Source organism: Osmia bicornis, unplaced genomic scaffold, assembly GCF_907164935.1.
Source record: "Osmia bicornis bicornis unplaced genomic scaffold, iOsmBic2.1, whole genome shotgun sequence".
NCBI lineage: Eukaryota > Metazoa > Arthropoda > Insecta > Hymenoptera > Megachilidae > Osmia > Osmia bicornis.
Window position 1 is genome coordinate 1 of NW_025791375.1, and position 19,027 is coordinate 19,027.

Here is a 19,027-nt window from a genome sequence, read left to right on the forward strand (position 1 = left end):
GATACCGTTATTTAATCCAAGTTAATGCTTTGCTTCCTTCACTCTCTTTATGATCCCCTTGTATGATACTGCCAATGCTTTAATTTCTTAACATGGTGAATTGACCTTTCTACTGCTTGACGGGGAAGTGGTCGGGGGAGGACGAGGGCGAGTGTAGCTGGCCGGGGTTTTGGCTTGCCGGTCGGCCCACCAATCCTCTAGGCGGGCACTTTCCTTGTTTATAGTCAGGCATCATGGATGTTAATGGAGTTGCTAGCAATGTAACTTAACTACTGATTGGTCACGCTTTGCGACCACGGGCGCTTGCCTGAGGTGCAGGCTTGTAATACTGTCAATGCTGTTTGCTCACGCAGGACAATGGACTGTTTAACGATAAATGAGCTAGTCGCTTTGTAACTGTTGGTGTGGTGTTGGTTGGCTTGGGGAGGTGAGCGCCGAGGCATGGACTTTGGTTTTATTGAACTATGGTTCTCTAATTACCACCTCGCACCTGCTTGTTGCTTGTTGATGTACTTTGCTCCTTTTCTTCCTTCCATTTTTACAGTCTACGGTTACGCTCTTTCCGTTATTTTGTTTTGTAGCGTGGTGCTGGTTATTTGATTGAATTGTTATTGGAGGTTTGGGAAGTTAATTAGTATATTGATTGATTTATTTAATATCACGCTGTCATTTAGTAGTTTCTCTTCACTCTATGTTGACTCATGAAACTTAATAGGTCAGTCAGATTTTTCTTTACTAGCTGCTTTGGTATTCGTTTCGAGTATAATTATAGTTACGCTTGATTGTGGAGTGAGTTGCTGTTTTGCGTGCGACCTTTGGCGGTTTGGTTCTGTTGCCTGGTTTGGGTTGTATCTGTGGTCCACTGCTGGTTGCTGCTGCGCCCGCTAGATGGGACTGTTGGCCTCTCCTGCGTGTATTGCAGGCGCCTTGGTGGCTCTGGCTCTTCACGGGCTCTTTTGTTGTTATTTGGCAACTGATTCGCGGAATGGCTTGCGGACGCCTTGGTGGAGGGCTTTGTTGGTCTCCTGCATCCCTTCGGGTCTCTCTCCGGCTATGCACCTTCGAAAGCAGGGGCAGTGACCCTGGGTCGATGCTGCACTTAATGGGGCTTGGCCATTGTACTGGCAGACCTTACTCTGTCCTTTTGGCGGGTTTATTTGACCTGCTTCTCCTCTACTTAAGTTTGATGGCAGTCATTCAGCCCAGTACTCGTTTCTAAATTCCTGTCCTCATTAATTTGTTTGTGTCTTTATTTTATTACATCTCTATCCTGATTCACTGTTAATTTTACTCGAGTTTTACTCAATTTGTTATGTAATTGCTTGATCCAATAATAGTTCTGATCTCGTAACGTGGTTGAGGGATTTATGGGAATTTGCCTGCGTTGTCCTGATGGCCAATAACTTTTGATCCCATCTTAGTCATACTCTTCTTGACCTGGCGCCCCGGCTTTAACGATCGGTGATTAATCTGTAACTTATTCTATTATGAATTTTCAGCTTGCTCGTCATGATCAGACCACGGTCTGGCGGGGTACCTCTCCTCTATTCACTTTATCTCACTTTGGAAAGGCCTTGGTGCTGGCCTAGGTTCCGTTCTGAATTTTCTTTTCAATCCAGCTGACTAGAGTTGATTGTGTCTTTAAATTTAGTTATTCTTCTTTTAATGCTAATTAACTTGACGGCTTAATGCTGCCTCGTGGATATTTAATCTGTTTTATTTCTGTATTATTAACTATTACTTCCTCTGCTCGTATTATCGTGACTCATTGCTGACTGTCACCTTTATATTCGCTCGTCTTTCTCTTGTTTTCCTATCCTTCTACGGATCAGACTTATGGTTTGCATCTGTTTAACTCACTTATAGGCTGTACTCTGACTTTTTCCTACCTTGATTATGATATCACCTTGACTCCATCCTTTCCCTGAGTTTGGTTTGTTTTGATTTTCTTCTCCTAATCTTTTATAAGCGGGAAATTTAGTTTCTGCCTATTCGAGTATTGGTCATAGGGCGGTTTTAATTGCATCTCAGATTATTCTTGGTGAAGCATGTCATCAGGTCTTTGGTTATTATTTCCTACTCTGACATTCATTTCTTTATCCATTCATTCCTATCCTTCCCCTGATTTATTCTGGTTCTGTCTCAAATTTTGAGGATGACCTTATTCTGATTTCAAGTGATCATATTTAGTTCATATATTTATTATTCTTTTCGTGGAATCTATTACTAATATTACTTACTCATTCATTTAGTTTAGTCTCTTTGGTTTTTTACGAATAGTTTTGCTTCATTTAAGCTGCTCCTACTTTGATTTACCTTTTGTTTGACTTGTTCTTGTGATTTGTTGTTTTCATTCCCTGCTTCGCCAAATTAAGTGAATCCTGGTCCTAATCCCATTTGTATTTATATATTTAAACTTACTAGGCAAATCTTACCAGGCTCCTCCATTCTTATATGCCAATTTTTTGTCTCGATCTTGTCTAATTCCTGCTGAGTTAATTGAGTTATTTGCTCTGGGCTCTTAATTCTGGTTGGCCGGGTTGCAGTCGGAATAATTTTATCGTATACTTGGGTGCATGTATGTATTTAAATTTGTCATTTAAATTTTACCGGTTTTCCACCTGCGGCTTGTTTATTGTTACGATGTGTCTCGGTCATGTTCTCATTCATCATCCTATTATCCTAACACATTTTTTATCGCATCTGCTTCATCTAACTCGAGGAGTTGATGGCACCTCTTTATGTAGGCTTATTTCAGAGCTTTGCTTTTCTGTTTGGTATTATTGTAGTGCTCACCTTCATTTGGGTAACGTTTCCCTTTTCCCTTTTCCCATTCACTTTTACTTTCTCTTAAATTTAGGGCCCTGTGGGGCCGCCTTACCAGATGTACGTTGTCTCCCCCCCCCCCCCCTCCAGAGTGTTGTGACGACTTGAGCTCTCTCAGCTTGGAGGTAGTATAGGTTTCTGACTCCCTCTTGCTCCGGTAAATGACCTGGCATACCTCCTACTCCTACTTAGTATATTTATACTAATTTACTGCTTATGCTTATCTGCAGTTTCCTTCGATTACAAATAATTCGCGGTATACTATATTACCTCTGAACCTTTTCATCGTGTGTATACTTTAAATTATATCTTATCCCTTAGTTTCGTTAATCTTATAGGGTACGGTCTTTCGGGAAGGCGGGTACTCTTTATAGCTATTAAATCCTATGCCTCTCAGCCTGCCCTCATTTGGATAACTCAACTTTGATATGCTCTTGCTTCCCGTAGCACTCTTAGTCGGCAGTCTCCTTGATTCCTTTTATTCCTCTTCGCTTTTCTCTCCTTATCATTCTTTTGTCCTTTTGTGACCTGATGTGGCTATACCAGCCTCGCCATTAGTCGAGCCTTGCTAAGGCGTATTTTGCTGCCTGAATGTAGGACTGTTGTAGTGTCAAGCATTATCGCGATCGAGGGTCGTTGCCTTGGCGCGGGCTGGTGTTGGTTACAGTTACGTAGTTGCCTCGTGTTAGGGTTCGGCCAGCCGTTGCAGGATATATATCCAGTGTTCGCATTCGGGTGGCGTCTTATTTCGTTCCTTTACGATGTTCCCTTTTATGGCGTTCCTGCAAGCCTGTTTGGGTCACGGGTTCCTTCTTGTAAACTCCTTGCGTGATGCTGGCCCTCGGTTGCAGATGGTGGGTGGTCCTCATCCCGGGGTGGCTGCTTATATAATCTTCAACTAATAATTTATTCTCAATCCTTATTTAATGCGATTGTATAGTCATTCTGATGTTATTGGTGCCTTACTTTCGCAATTATAATTTTAATTTAATTTATAATTTAATTCATAATGTATAATTGAAAATTGTATAATTTTCAGTACGCTTCACTGACAATAACCTATCCATTAGATGCTTCCACATGAAAAGGACATACGTCTCGTTATGCTTGATAATTGCCTGTACTGTTTGAACCTTTATTGCAATGCTGCTACTGATGGTACTTGCATTTCTGCAGTGTTTGCAGGCGTTATACTATTTATTTACTTACTCATTGATTTATCTACCATTATTGTATTCTATACATATATACTTGATTTATTATACATATTATTTAATTAGTTTAGTAATTCTCAGTGCCTTCTGCCGTCGCTGAGGGTTAGGAGGTTGATTTTGTTTTATCGTGATTTATTAGGTTATCGGGGTGGGTGCTCATTCATGTGCTGAATGATGGGCTGCTGACTGGAACGTTGCACTACGTTCACTTAGCAGCTTACTGTTGATTGATTTGTGGACGAATGGGCGGACTTAGTGTAATTCATCATCTACATAACTTCCTGGGGTATTATTCCATTTTAATTAGTGTATTATTTCTACTTCGGGATTATTTTGGAATTTTATTCTCTCTTGTGCTCTGATTCGGGCATTCATCGGGGACTCAGCATCCCTGGATATTTTCGGTTATGACCTTTAGTTATTTTACTTGGGTCCTGATATTTGATAATATACTCGTCACGTGTTCGTGGCAGCCTAGGGGTTGTATACTCTAGAGTCACCTGTGGCCTTTTACCTGAGGAGCTTAATGGTATATTATCTTAACTATTATGACTTACTGAACGTGTACACACGCAGTTTACGAACTTGGACTTGGGGTATGTGACCTTGTAAGGCAACTTTCAGCTCCGAACATAATTCTGGCATTTGTCTGCTTTCGTTTACATTTCAACCCTCAGCATTCCTGTCCTCCGGTTTGGTTCTACCTGCTCTTTCGTTTATTGGGTGGCTCTATGGGCGAGTCGGGCATTCGGTGTTCCTGAGGTATAGTATTCTACTCATTATGTTATCATAGTTTATTGTTAGTGGTTGAGCATGCTCTTCTTTTGATGTCATTCATTTATTGATCCTATCTGTTGGTCCCTTTAGATTTGGTTCGCTAAGGCCTTTCCGATCTTACGCAGCAAAAACTTGAATTGAAAATCAAAGTAATTTGAGTTGATTCATTCCAAATTATTAATTTCGTTGCCTTACCATTGGTGCGGTCTGGTCTGTCTGCTTTGACCTTAATTTGGCTCGATTTAATTCATGATCTAACAATGTATTTAAAATTATTTAATTCCGCCCTATACTTCAGTTTCTCCGGCTATGTTATCCTCTTTGATATTGCTCTGTACATTAACATATGGCCTTGTACAGTGGTTTTGGTGACCATGCTCGGCTGATCTTAACTGAAATGGTTATGTTTAGTCTGCTTTTCTATATTCTGTACTGCATTAAAGGCGTTTTGGGGAATGTTCTTTGCGCCTGGCAGGGACTCCTGCATTGAGGCTGCGCCTGGTCTTGTGGGAGATATGTTATATACCTTGGGGCGATTATGGTGCTGTGGCTCGGGGGCCCTTACCTTTAGTTGTCTTTTGTTCCACTCTCACTGTCCTGTTTGATTGACTATATAGAAACTATGGTACTTGGCTCTTTGGTGATCTTATTCGCCTGATTGGCTTCCACGCAGATTGATGTTGCACTCTGTAGGTGTAAGATCTTAGGCGATTTACACTTTTGTTCAACAAGATTTTATCCGATGCTGCTGCATCGTAATTTTTAGCTACCGCTGTTTACTAAACTAGGGTTTTCTTAAATACGAGTGGCGATAGCTTATGCGTTCACTTAGTATATTTATATTTATATTTACATTAATCGGGTAGATTAATGCATTTATTTAGCCTTTCCAATTTCCAATTTTAATAACTTCATTATACCTTAACAATGTTTTGGTCGAGTCTGGGCCTTGACCGATTTAATCTTTGAAATAATTTCGGACGTAAGTATGAGTGAAGCACGGCGATCTATTACTAATCTTGCTTGATACAACGAATACTGCATATGACTTATTATAACTTATCCCTCCTTAGTTTTGCGTTATTACTATTATCCTATTCAGTTCTTCCTTCAAATTTTCTATGCCTCAATATATCTGCTACAGGGTGCGATGATGATGGGGTGATCATTGTCGCTTCTGACTTTCGTTCACTAAGCTGGCATCTGGTGGCCGATTTAATGGTCACTATAGGCTATTTCTATTCGTCTTGTCTTCTGTATTGCACCTGGCTGCTATTAAAGTACCTTAACCTTTCCTTACTTTTCTTAATGGATTATAGACTATTCCATATCACTATGTGACTAGATAATGTTCGCCAGGTCTTATTTGGTGCGCTCTCTTTGTACCTTGACCTCAATGGCATATTTCACTACGGGTTCCTAGAAATCCGAATAAGTAGGAGATTGCGAATTTAGAAACAAAACCTAACCGCATATATGGTATAGTATTTACCCTTAATGTCTTATTTCTGGTGGTATACTCTTATTTTTTTATTACAGTTTGCTGCCCATATATTTGGCTTTGCTCTAATGTTAAAGGTGCCTGCTTTCTCAGTGGCCGTATATATTCGTTTGTAACTGCTCAGTTCATTCATATTTGTTTTGATTTCGTGATTGATTTACTTCTTTCTTATTTCATTATTCTTTCCTTACTTACTATTTATTATTTATGATTTATGATTTATGATTTATGATTTTGCTGACATTTTCTAGTTGTTTCTGATTAACTCCATTCCTGAATTTTGCATCATGCTCCCTTACAAATTGTGGGGGCTGGTTCGGCTGGCCTACAGTCCATTGTGGGTATATTTTGGTACCTGTGGTGGTTAATGGTTGCCGATACCTTCGACGAATCTATTGGGCATCGTTCCCGCTTTGTAAGTTCATTATCTATTTCAGAAACCTTAGATATTTAAATTTAAAACTTAAATCTTTATTTGTTAATTCATAATAGTTACTCTAATAATTATCTAATTATTTAGCTTATCTAGATTATCACCTAGACAAGATATTTCATCTTGTCTAGATTAATCACCTTTTGTACCCTATTTACCTCTGCCTTACTGATTTGAGCTTGTTGAGAAATAATCCAACATATGCTCACTATTCTTTAGTTTCATGAGTCTTACAGGAGTCTTAGTTCATTGATGCCTTCTGGTATATTTGATTAAAGTGACTGTAATTACAAGGTACGGATTACAGACTATTTATAATCCACGGTCTGATCTGAGGGAGTGGGAGGTGACAGCGTCCTCTGTTGAGCTTATACGCTCTTCACGGGAAATCGGGATGGGCGGGGAGTGGGGGGTGATGCGCGTATGCTCGTGAGTTGCCCATCGCTGCCGGTGGGAGGAGCTGTCTTGATCAGCGTATTCATGGTCTCATGAGAAATTGATAGACCAGAAGTTTCCGCGTCGAGGTACTGACGTGAATAATAGGCGAGGATAGTGAGCATTCTGCAATCACTCTTTATAGTTGTGGCTCGTGCTTCTGGGCTGTACAGTTCAATGGTTTATGGGGTTTCTAATGGGATTTCTAATTAATTGGTGAACTCCATTGGATATTCCGACAGTGTACGCAGTGCCCGAGTGCGTTGTGTTCATTACACGCTACTCGCTTTTGATTTCTCGATCTGATTATTCTCACTTCAACCATAGCTATTCCTTCAGTCTCTTGGCTGATTCCGCCACTTAACGGTTATATTGATACGGCACATTGATAGTCAAACATGGGCATATATATTACGTACAGGTTACATTTTTAGGTTGTGTTCACGGTTGTGATAATCGTTGATGAACGTGGCATATTGCACTATAGTGTCGCTGTCTCAGGGCACTTATTTTGCGTGATTTTAATTTTGCTACTATTGTCGTTACTTCGGGGCAATGAGATAGTCGATTAGATTTTCAGAGATTTTGTTGAGGTTTTGACTTTATTAATTAATTAATTATTTAATTAATTTCGTTGTGCAAATTTTGAATACGATATATTGTCTAAATGGCAGGTTCGAGGGAGGATAAAGCTGGGAAGGTGAATCTTACTGAGGGGCCCGATGAGGTGTTCGATATTCAGTGGTCTGAGTCCGGAAGTGGGAGTGACTTGGACATTGGAATGGTGCACGGTTCTCCAGTCACTCGTTCACCTTTTTCTTTGAGGCGTGATGCAGCCGCTATGCAGGGCACTAGCGGAGGCACCGGAAAACATTCTCTTAAGGGACCTAGCAAGGTCAAAAAACCCAAATCGGGGGTATCTGTTGGAGCCTGTGTGGGTGGAGGGGGGGGGGGGGGGGGGGGAGCATCGTGGTGCTCCCGCTTCGTGTGCCTCTGCTGCCCCTTCCTCAGCTTGCTCATCTGCGCTTGTCCCGACTTCTTCTGCTTCCGCTTCTGCCGGTTTGTCTTGTTCCTCGACTGAATCTGGAATCGTTAGGGGAAAGGTGTTTGGCCCTCTTATCAGAAGATGTGAGGTGATACGTTCTCCACGCTCTAAAACTTCTGCTAATGTTGCGGTTAGGAATCTTCCTGTTGCTAAACGATGGGTCAAACCGACTGAATCCAATGGGGATGGACCTCGGGAATTAGGATTATCTCGTTCCACGGTAATGAGACTTAAGACTCTTCCGGAATGCTCGGTCGTGATGACTTCGTTGCCGGCCCCATTGCCTGCTTCGTCCAAACCACTTCCTCTGGTGACGGCGCAAACGTCAATAGCATCAGTGTCTGCTGTCATTAAACCAAAGGCTGGCACATCCGGGGGCACGAGGATATCATCAGATCCTCAAAATGCCCACCATAAAAGGACTTGCAGTCCAACTTCATCCGTCATTATCCTCGATGATGATTTTTACGAAGAGTTTAATCCATCACCAGTACGAGGTGCGACGTCCTCTGGCGTTGGGGACGGTTGCCCACGGGGAATTGCTACTGCTACTTCTTTGGCGGGAGTGACCTCTGCCACCGAGAAACGTGCACTAATTAATGCTGGTGCTGCGGGCATTGCTGCGTCGTCTGTGGTGGGCAATTGCGATGTAGGACATAGTCTTGCTTACGGGGGAGGGGGGAGCGCGATTGGTGGATCCAAAGCGAACACTATAAATATTAACATTAACAAGGGAAAGGGTAACAATGAAAGTGATAATAAAAATGAAATTGCTAATTGCAATGTCGGTAAGGGTGCGAAGGGTGGTGGTGCTTTTGATGGGGGTTATGGTGGCGGTAGTGGGGGTGGTGACGAAAGGGTTCACAAGAGGGTTTTTGACAATGACAAAATGCTTAGGGCTAATAAAAATCCTGACCTATCGCGTAGTGGGGGAATGTATCAACTACGTGCTAGCCTTGAGCCTGGAATTGGGGATGGAAATACTACCACTAATTTAACAGGACCTGCTCAGACTGGTAACCCCCAAGTTAGTAATTCGCATAACCCTCATAGTAACTCCTCTCTTGATGAAGCGCAATCTGCTGCTTCAGATGAAAGTAGAACCGTTGTTAGAGTCAAGTGTGGCGAGAAGGGACACGGATTCGTTGACACAGTTCGGGAAATAAAACGCTCTGTTGGTCCTTGTTTTGGAGAAAACAGTGTTTTAGGAATTCGGCGTGCTTTTGATGGATCGGTTCTCTTCACTTTCGCGGCCGGGAAAAGGCGTGTGGCAATCGAGTTTATTAAAAGAATTGAGACGAGACTTGGTCGAAGTTGGACCGCTTCATTTAAATACAGGTTCGTTGCAATGGAAATATTCGAGGTTGATCCTACGATCGGAGTTGATGAAGTCTTAGGGGTCGTTAAACGTATGGTGGGAATTAGTAAAGGTGACAACCCGGTCATTCGACTGGTTAGTTCAGGGTTGGACCGCGATGGTAGGCTCCGTATTAAATTCGAATGTGAAGAGGTTTTATCGAAGCGGGTGCTGGCGTTGAGCGGTCTGCGGGTGGGATGGAGTTTGGCGCGTATTAGGATTAATCACAGTCCGGTGGGACAGGATTTTGAGGATAATAGTGACACTAATGACGGAATTAATGATGATAAAATTTCATCAATTTCCACATTTACCGCTGTCTCTACTCGCTACAACACTAGGATTGGGAGAGGAACTGGTTCACTGGTCGAGCTTCGGGGACACCGACGCACCGTGAAACCGGGCCGTCGGACTCCCAATAATTGTTAATTCGCTGACAATATCACTGGTTTTCGCTATTTTCTCCTACGGGGATTGACAGGATCATGCAACCTTTTATCCGCTGTAACGTGGTGACACCTGTGCCCCCCCGTTACAATCGCTGCGCTTCTCCCACCTCAAATCCCACCTAGAAATGACCCTTAACCCTCCTAACACCTCACGCCTTTCCCCGCCCGCCGGTGTCGGGCCGATGGAGGCGACGGACAAGAGACAACAGGGATCACCCGCAAGAAGGAGCTACGAGGCCGGCGACAGACCTCCCACCCTCCAGGAGAGGAAAAGCAACGCGGGACTTCGGAAAAAGAGACGAAGCGGCCCAGCAGCTGAGACAAACATCCACCTGGAGCCATCTGTCGCCGAGCCCGAAGACATCAGTCCACCCGCCACGGCCGGAGATCCGCCAGCCCCATCGAACCCGAACACCGGCAGATCGACAATCGATAACCAATCTATTCCGTTGCCAGAAAAGGCCCCCTTCCTATTCCCCATCCCCTCCCCAAAAATCATCCCGCGACGGACCCGTCGTCGCGGCAGCGACGACGAGCCGTCACTGAGCCCTAGGCTAAACAAGCGAACATACTGAGTATTGAAAGCGATTATAAAGAGAGATTTCGAGAGTGCGAAGGAGTACCGAGAGTGAGTGTGGAGTTCGAAGTAAGCCCTTTCGTATTATTGTAGAAGTTTGTGAGTTTCGGCAACGGCGATCTTCGATTGCGGACTTGTGTGGCCGCGTATCGCGCCGGTCATCCCCCGTTATATTTCTTGAAACCCTTTTGTCCAGCCCCCAACATTCCCGTCTAACAGCATCCTCACGCGTAACGTAGACGAACTTCCAGAAACCTCCCTCACCCTGAGATCTTCCCTAACCCTCGACAAATCCTCCTTGCGTACTCCCCTGCGAGATTGTAAGGACGTAAGTGCCACGAGTCCCATCCCCTGTAACGACCCCCATTCTGTCCCTTTGTCCAAATTTTGATTGCCACCGCGAGTGGCTGGCGCCCAACGTTTATACGAAACTAGTGTGTGAAGAGAATATAGAGTGAACCCCCGAAAGGGTCACACCGCATATAATGGTTTTATATTCATTTATATTCTTTTACTTTTATTGTATTTAGTTGGATTGTGACCATTACGGTACTACCCCATTCCTACCGTTAGTCATTATTTTATTATTATATTATTGCTTTATTATTTTCATTTCATTTGGTTATTTTATTTATTGTTTGCCCATCGTTAGGTTTTCCATTCATATATTATTTTAGGCGATGGTACTTTGCTTTAATTATTATTGGTATCTTTCATCCTACATCTTATTTAAATTAATACATTCTAATTATACTTTATTTATACTATTGTACTTTTATTCGCGTTTATATTATGTTTGTTTTATGCGCAATTCATTTTGATTAATTTCTCATTAATATCACCTTTAATATCCTAGCGTATTCTGTATTTGGCTAATAAATATCTCATATTTTGTTAAACCTGTTTGATTATTTTCATTTGTGGTACACCATTTATTTATTAATATAAGACTACCTTATTCTGATTAATTCTGGTGACCTTGTGATCTATTTACCTCACCCTTTAATAACCTTTGCGCCTAATCCCCTCCACTTACTCCACTTACTCCACTTATATTTTCGTTCCTTTTTATTCCTTACACTTTACTTGTCCTTCATGCTATATTCCATGAATACATGCAAATTTCTACATGACTGTATTACTCCCTAGACTTGAGGTACTTAGTTGGAGGGTCACCTTTTCTACCTGTCAAACTACCTACTCTTACCTCTCCAACTCCCTTTTCACTTACATCTTACTTTAAAGGTTCTCAAATGAATACACGTACATGAGTTTTGCTGTCACTTAACTATTCATTACCCTTTCTATGGTTGTTATATGTAGTGTTCTACTTACCCCTATCCTCATACCTCTTACAGTTATTTCATCCTGTCCTTAGCCTAGCCTCACAGGTTGCAATGTAGAAGGGGAATGAGCACCACTGTCTTTTCTCTTGCGTTTTGTTCTATTGTTCAGATTGACCTTTTGGTATATTCTTTTACCCTCAGCTTTAACTTACACTTCGATGCTTCCTGGTTTAGTTAACTTCTACATTACCTGCCCTTTAGTTCCTGCGATGCCTTGAGAATCTCCTTGTCTGATTAATAATAAACTAGTTATGGTAACAATATACCTTACTTTTATAGGTTGCTTTATGTCTCAGTTACATACGTCTCTTTATTCTCTTCGAACTTCTGCTTATTATTCGCCAAAGTAATACTATTACAATTGTTACCTACCTTCCTTCCATTTGATCCCCTTCTGAGAAATACCTTCCTTCCTTTACTGGATATTTGTGACGAGGTTAGTATGGATTTTGCTTGATATGGATCTGGATAGTGATTGGATCGAATAAATTACTCCTTAAATCTGTTTGGGATATATAATACGTTTATTTAATAAATAATTCTTTCTACTGTCGCATTTTAGTTTATATTCCTACTCCCTCTTTAGGAAGTGTCGTTTGATTATTAACGCTTCAGTTAAAATTACAACTTATACATTCGTTCGCCTCTTTCCTACTTTCTTTATTTCTTTTCTTCTGTCGCTAGCTTTAGGATTATAATTTATAAGGGATCAACCTACTATCATTGGCTCTTACGGTTCCCGTTTTTCCTTATCCTACTTACTAATTATCTCAATAAATGTTACTAGTTGCTTAGGACTGATTGCAATTGGCCTCTGCGCATTTAATTAATTCAATTAACTCATCTTTGTCTACGGCGGACTCGACGCCGGGGTGGTACTAGGTTACCACGCTCTCGCGCGCGCCCTATACTTTCTTTCTTCCTTAATATTTCGGTTATGTATTTAAGTAATGTGGTTCTCCTGTTTTCGTCTAGGATGCAATCTATCAAGGTTTCGGGGTATAACACCCCTATTTCCAGGGTTACACGGACTCGTTCGGTCGCCCATCGTTCGCAGTGGAATACGGTATGTTCGGCGTCGTCAATTATAGGGGGATGGCAGAACCAGCAGTAGGGGGTACTGCTTCGTTTTATCCAATATAGGAAGGACGAGAAACATCTATGATTGGTTAATACCTGGGTTAGGTAAAAATTTAAGTATAAGGGTCCTTGTCTTTTTATCCACTCTTCTATATTAGGAATTAATCGGCGAGTCCAAGCACCGTGCCGGGCGGTATTCCAATGTTGTTGCCATAACGCATACATTTCTTTTCTTACTTCTCTCATATACTCGCTGTACTCGTCTTCCGTTTCGGCTTCAAAACCGTATAATCTGTGACGGGCATGTACTACTAGATGCCAGGGCGGGCAGCCGGTCAAAACCGTCAAGGCATCGTGTGATACGGTTTGATAGGAGCGGGCAACGCGCATTAAGCCTAGCCTTTGGGTGGGTAACATTAGGGTTACCATATTTTTATATCTAATAGCCTCGTGCCATACTGGGGCAGCATATAGTACAATCGATTCCATGACTCGATAATATAATAACCTGGGGCCATAACCCCCTCCGCGCACGTTAGGAAGAAGCCATGATAAATGATGAGCTACTCGAGTGGCTTTTTCAGTCACCTTTAATATATGACTTCTGAAAGTTCTATTGGTATTGAACACACCAAGGTATCGCATGGAGGAAGCGGTTTGTATCACTGAGGACTCGTGTTTCAGGGTTAAACCAGCGGGGATTCTGCGACCTGTTAATAAAATGGCTTCTGTTTTGTGGGCTGCTAGGACTAAGCCGTTCTGTTTGTACCAGGAACCTAATCGTCTGAGCGTCTCCTCAGCTATTTCACGTATTCTATACAGAGTGGATATGATTATTATCGCAAGATCATCCGCGAAGGCTATAGTGGTTACATTGCGCGGTAATATAACTTCTAATATCGAATCATAGGCTAAATTCCACAGGAATGGCCCTAATACTGATCCCTGTGGAACTCCAGCAAATGCTTCTTGCTCTACCCACAAGCCGTCGGGTAGGGTGGTACCTACTAACCTGGTGCTTAAGTAGTTTTCCAACATGACTAATAAGTGGGGTGGGAAGTCTCGTCGTTTTGCTGCCTCTATTATGATTTTCCATTTTACAGTATTGAATGCATTCTTTACATCTAGACCTATTAGTAGGCAGTGGTTTGCAGAATATCTTGCCCGATTCCATTCGGAAATTACTACTTTCATAGCTTGCATTGTGGAACGTTTTTTGCGAAAACCGAACTGTCGCGAGGATAAATCGCCGGAATTTTCTACGGCTTTTTCCATAAGTTCACGTAAGGCATATTCAAAACCTTTTCCTAGGTTTGATAATACACAGATAGGACGTAAGTCGGAATAGGAATTGAATTGTTTTCCGGGCTTCGGTATCAGAACTAAACGACCAATTTCCAGGAATTAGGGAAATATCCTATCGATAGCATGCATTAAACAGGTCTTTGACCCATTCGGGGGCTAATTTGATAAGGGGCGTTAGTGCCCTCTCGGTTATCCCGTCTCGCCCGGGTGCTTTTCCTCGGGATACTTTTGCTAGGGCCTCTGCGGGCTCCCGTGCGGTAAAGGGGGAAGGGTGTATTTGGATCCGGTTCTATGGGAGCTTGTTGCGCGGAGGGTGAGGCTTGGTTTGTGCCTGAGATTTCTCGTGTTTGATTCCCGGAAGGGGGGGGCGTTTGAATTAAAATCGATGTTTTGCGGTCTACTCTGAAGGGCGCGACTGGGACCTGGCTGTGGACTGGGTGACTGGTTTTGAGTGGTATTGGTCGGTGGCACTAGGCAGATTTGTCCTGCGGGGCGGCTCGACACAACTGAAGTTGGGGGGGACTCAAGGTTATTTGTTGTTAAGGGTTGGGTTACAAATAACTGTGATACTGCCGTTCTAAATTCGGTCTCGTTTAAACTTAGCGGGGGGGTTTTTCCCTTTAAGCGGTTCATTACCCCCTTATAGGGCTCTCCCCAGGGATCGCTAGGTACTTTGTCTATCATCTTGTTCCACGAGGCATCTTTGCTTTGTCGGATTGCCTTGATTAGTGCGCGGCGATCTGACATCATGCGTTGATGTAACGGGTGTTGGGGACTTATCAAAGTACGTTTGTTTTTCGAAATACTCGAGGATGCGCGCCGCCATTTTGCACGAGATCGCGATGCATTTAATCTTAGTTCTGATATTTCTTTGGTCCACCAGGCCACGTATCTCCGTTTTTTGAGGGAACTACTCGGTTTTAATATTCGGGTCGACTCGTACCACGACTCTATCTTTGCAATCGCGCTATCTATACTAGCGGTATCTTCAAAACTAAAAATGGTTCGGTCTCGGATCCATGACTCAGTGTCTTCTGGGAGAGAAAGCTTCTCCTTAATGATCGTAATCCACGCTTCGGGGTCGGAGGGGCCGTAGTGTATACTCCACGCGGAATTCATTGACGACGATTCAAAGGTGCTTGTTGAGGCAAAGCGATGTATTAGGTAATTATGATCTGAACCGGTGTATTTTTGGGACACGAATGATTTTTGCAGGCGTGATTTTAATGAATAACTGCAAGCCATCGCGTCTATTCGTGACTGTTGATTGTTTCGGACAAAAGTGGGGCCTCCTGTGCTATTCACGGGTATAAGACTTGTTTGCTCACATAGGCGAAGCAATTTGAGTCCTCGTGCATCGGTGCGGTCTGAGCCCCATTGGACTGAACGGGCGTTAAAATCTCCACATATTATTTTGGGCTTTGAGGACGACGCGATCCCGGCTGTTAAACCATCCAATTGGCCTTCGTATGTTTCCATCGTCAACGAAGGGGAAAAATAACAACCTAATATTATAAAATCTCTAGTTTCTAGGCCAATGCAACCGTCTGAGGTGTGTCTCTTACGTACTATACCCAACTCGGTGGTTCTGGGGGCTCTCTCCACGTACCATACGCTCAGGGATCCGCTTGGATCTGTGTGCCACTCTGGTCTTGGGAGATACGGCTCACTGATCACGGCGATGTCGACATTGTAATCATGCACTACCTGCCATAATATGTCCTGAGCGGCTCGGCAATGATTCAGGTTTATTTGTAGAACCATGAAAGCGGACATTGCTGTTTCTGTGAATCGAAAGGTAGTGTTAGTTTGTAGTCATACATACGCCCTCCTGTCATAACCCATCTGACTTTGTTAATTTAAGGTTCACGTTCTTTACTATTGTGTTAAGATCCACTTATATTTAGATTCACTGACTCACCTTTTATATTGAATTAATTTCTGTTCCTCTTGTTATATCTGTCTTTTCTCCTTGCCCTTTTCTTATGACTTCTCCTCTTTTTGATGAGTTATGGTCCCTGGTAACATGGGTATATATATATATATTTTGTGATTCAAATTAGGGGCTTTTCCCGGTTCTCATTACTCTTATTCGGCTTATAAATCTGATTGATTAAGGTTTATACTTATAAATCTAGAGGTGATATATCTGCCTATATTTGTCACGAAACGTGGCTAATTGTATTTTATTAAGGTTTATTTATGATAAGGAATTATTGGCTTGCCTACTTACTCTAAATGACTCTGGCTGTGCTGCGGATTTGTTAATATCTCTTTTCACTGGTTAGACGAGATGCGTATTATGAGACTGGCGGTGCTCATGTGAGTTGCAGCTTTCCCTCTCCTTGGTTGACTGGCTGGTGCGCGGGCCTCGGGAGGATGGTGGGAGGTGGGGGCGTGGTGAGGGTGGAGGTTGGGTGCAACTGTATGCGAATGCTTTAACTCCAATTTTGTTACTCTTAATTGGAACTAATTAAATTCTCATTATTATTGACTAACTTAACGTTCTTACTCTTTATTCGTTTAGGGTATTTATGTGCTACTGATTTCATTAGTCATTAAATGGAGGATGAGCCATGAGTTCGTGACCTCAATGAACATTTACTGTTCACTAATGTTAGTTAATCTATGATTTGGTGTAACTTAAATCTAGTTAAATCTTACTTTCGTAATTTGTAGACTTTAATTGGGAGCACTACGATATGTATATTATATAGGATTCGATTCATGATATATTTATTTTGTTTCACTATAATGATAGTACATGTAATTCTACATTCTACAATTTACTGGCACTTCCTCCTGTCCTATGAGTCCTCGCTTATTTTGGTGGAGCTCATTAGGCTGTGTTCCCTATTCTTATTCCATCCATATAACTGCTCCTCGACGATAACGTGACCCGACCTATAAATAAAGTTAATTAATTATTTTATCTATATAATTGGGTATCTTCGGGCCACTCTTTCACTCCAATTGAATTTTGATACCCTAATACTCCCACTTGCATTATTCTTTCTTACATTATAGTAACTACTGAAGTGTCTCTGATACAGAAGCGGTCCCTATGGTGAGTGGGTCGTTTGGAGTTCATGATTGTATCAGGTTTATTAGGCAATGCCTGAGCGGGTGGTGGTTGTGATTTAGTTGGTCACCTGTTTCATTGGTTACCCAATTGTTCTCTTCACTGATGGTTGTATTAATTTTGACAATTGGGCCTGACTCATTAGAAATCTGGCATAATTTGCATTAATTATTTCCTATACAATATTAATATGGAATCTCATACTTACTTCTACATTCCTAAACCCTTTGTCCTCTTAGACAGGACATATTCGAGGGAATGCTATTAACTTGCTGCATAATACTTATCCCTTCCAGTTACAAGATTGTAACCTGATCATTATTTACCTGAAATGCCGGTACAATGCGTTTCTTTCTTAATATTTCTGGATTCCTTCTCATGCGTTGTTTCACGTGATTCAGGGGAGACAACCAAAGTCTCAATTCGGTTCATTGCTTCTATCGGTTATTGCCCTTCTACCCGGTGTATTTGCTTACCCTTCCTTCACAATAAATTTTCACCTTACTGTTTCCGGCTTTGAATAATAAACCATGGATTAACTATGGTGGCGATGGTTTAAGGTTTTCTTCTTCCCTTCACAGCTTGTTTGAATGTTGATTGTGTTCGAATTGCCCTATTCTCAGTACTCTGCTTGATGGTGACTATATTCCTTTAATTCTTATTTTATTAAATAAATCATACTAGGTTTACCTTTTCTGGTTATCCTATGATGTCTCTTGAAATCCTCACTGTAGAGTGGTTGTGGCTTACTTTGATACTTTTGTACCGTTGATTAAATATGTTACAATGACCCTCGCGTTAAACCACTATTTCTTTTCCTGCTCTAAGGTGTTACACTTACTCGACTGGCCCTTATTCCTTTGACTTCCCTTGGTTTTGTCACGTCGGTTTGGTCGTGATGCTAGGGTCTCTTTTCTGGTTACTAATATCCTCCACTTCGTTAATTGAAACACGGTGGTTATTTCAACGGTCTTACTTACTTATTGTTAAGATTTTACTCTTACTTTACTTACGCTGGTTAGTGTAGTGTTATAGGTGCTTCACTCGGCCTACTAATATCTTAGGTATTAACTAATGCTCTGGAGGTGCAGTGGTCTTCATTTGTGCTCACAGCGGGCATATTGGCACCTAATTAATGATTTCCCGGTGCTTTTGTATCACACCACATAGGCATAACTATATTAGTTTTGGGGGTGCGTTGCTGCTCTGTTGTACACTTGCCTTCGGTTGGATTGGGATCTTTGCGATTCCTTGTATTATATCCAGCCTACAATACGGGATAATTGTTGTTTGGTTTAGTCCTATTTAAGCTTACTTTACCTCTTACTTACTTTATGGCATCATGTTTGGGGGTCCCTGCTTCTGTTTTTTCTTTAGTGCTTCGATTGACTTAAGGTGGTGAATGGGTCTTCCTCTCGCTGTTAATCGTTTTACGACTTGTGTATTGTGATTGCCGCTGAGGCTCGTGGTTACTAACTTATATACAATTTCATACTTCTCTCCGTTAACTTTCTTCTTTTCCCATATGTCTATTTAAATACTTATCCTACTCACTTATTTACTTATTCGTTCTACCTTACTTTCCTATAATTGGTCAGGG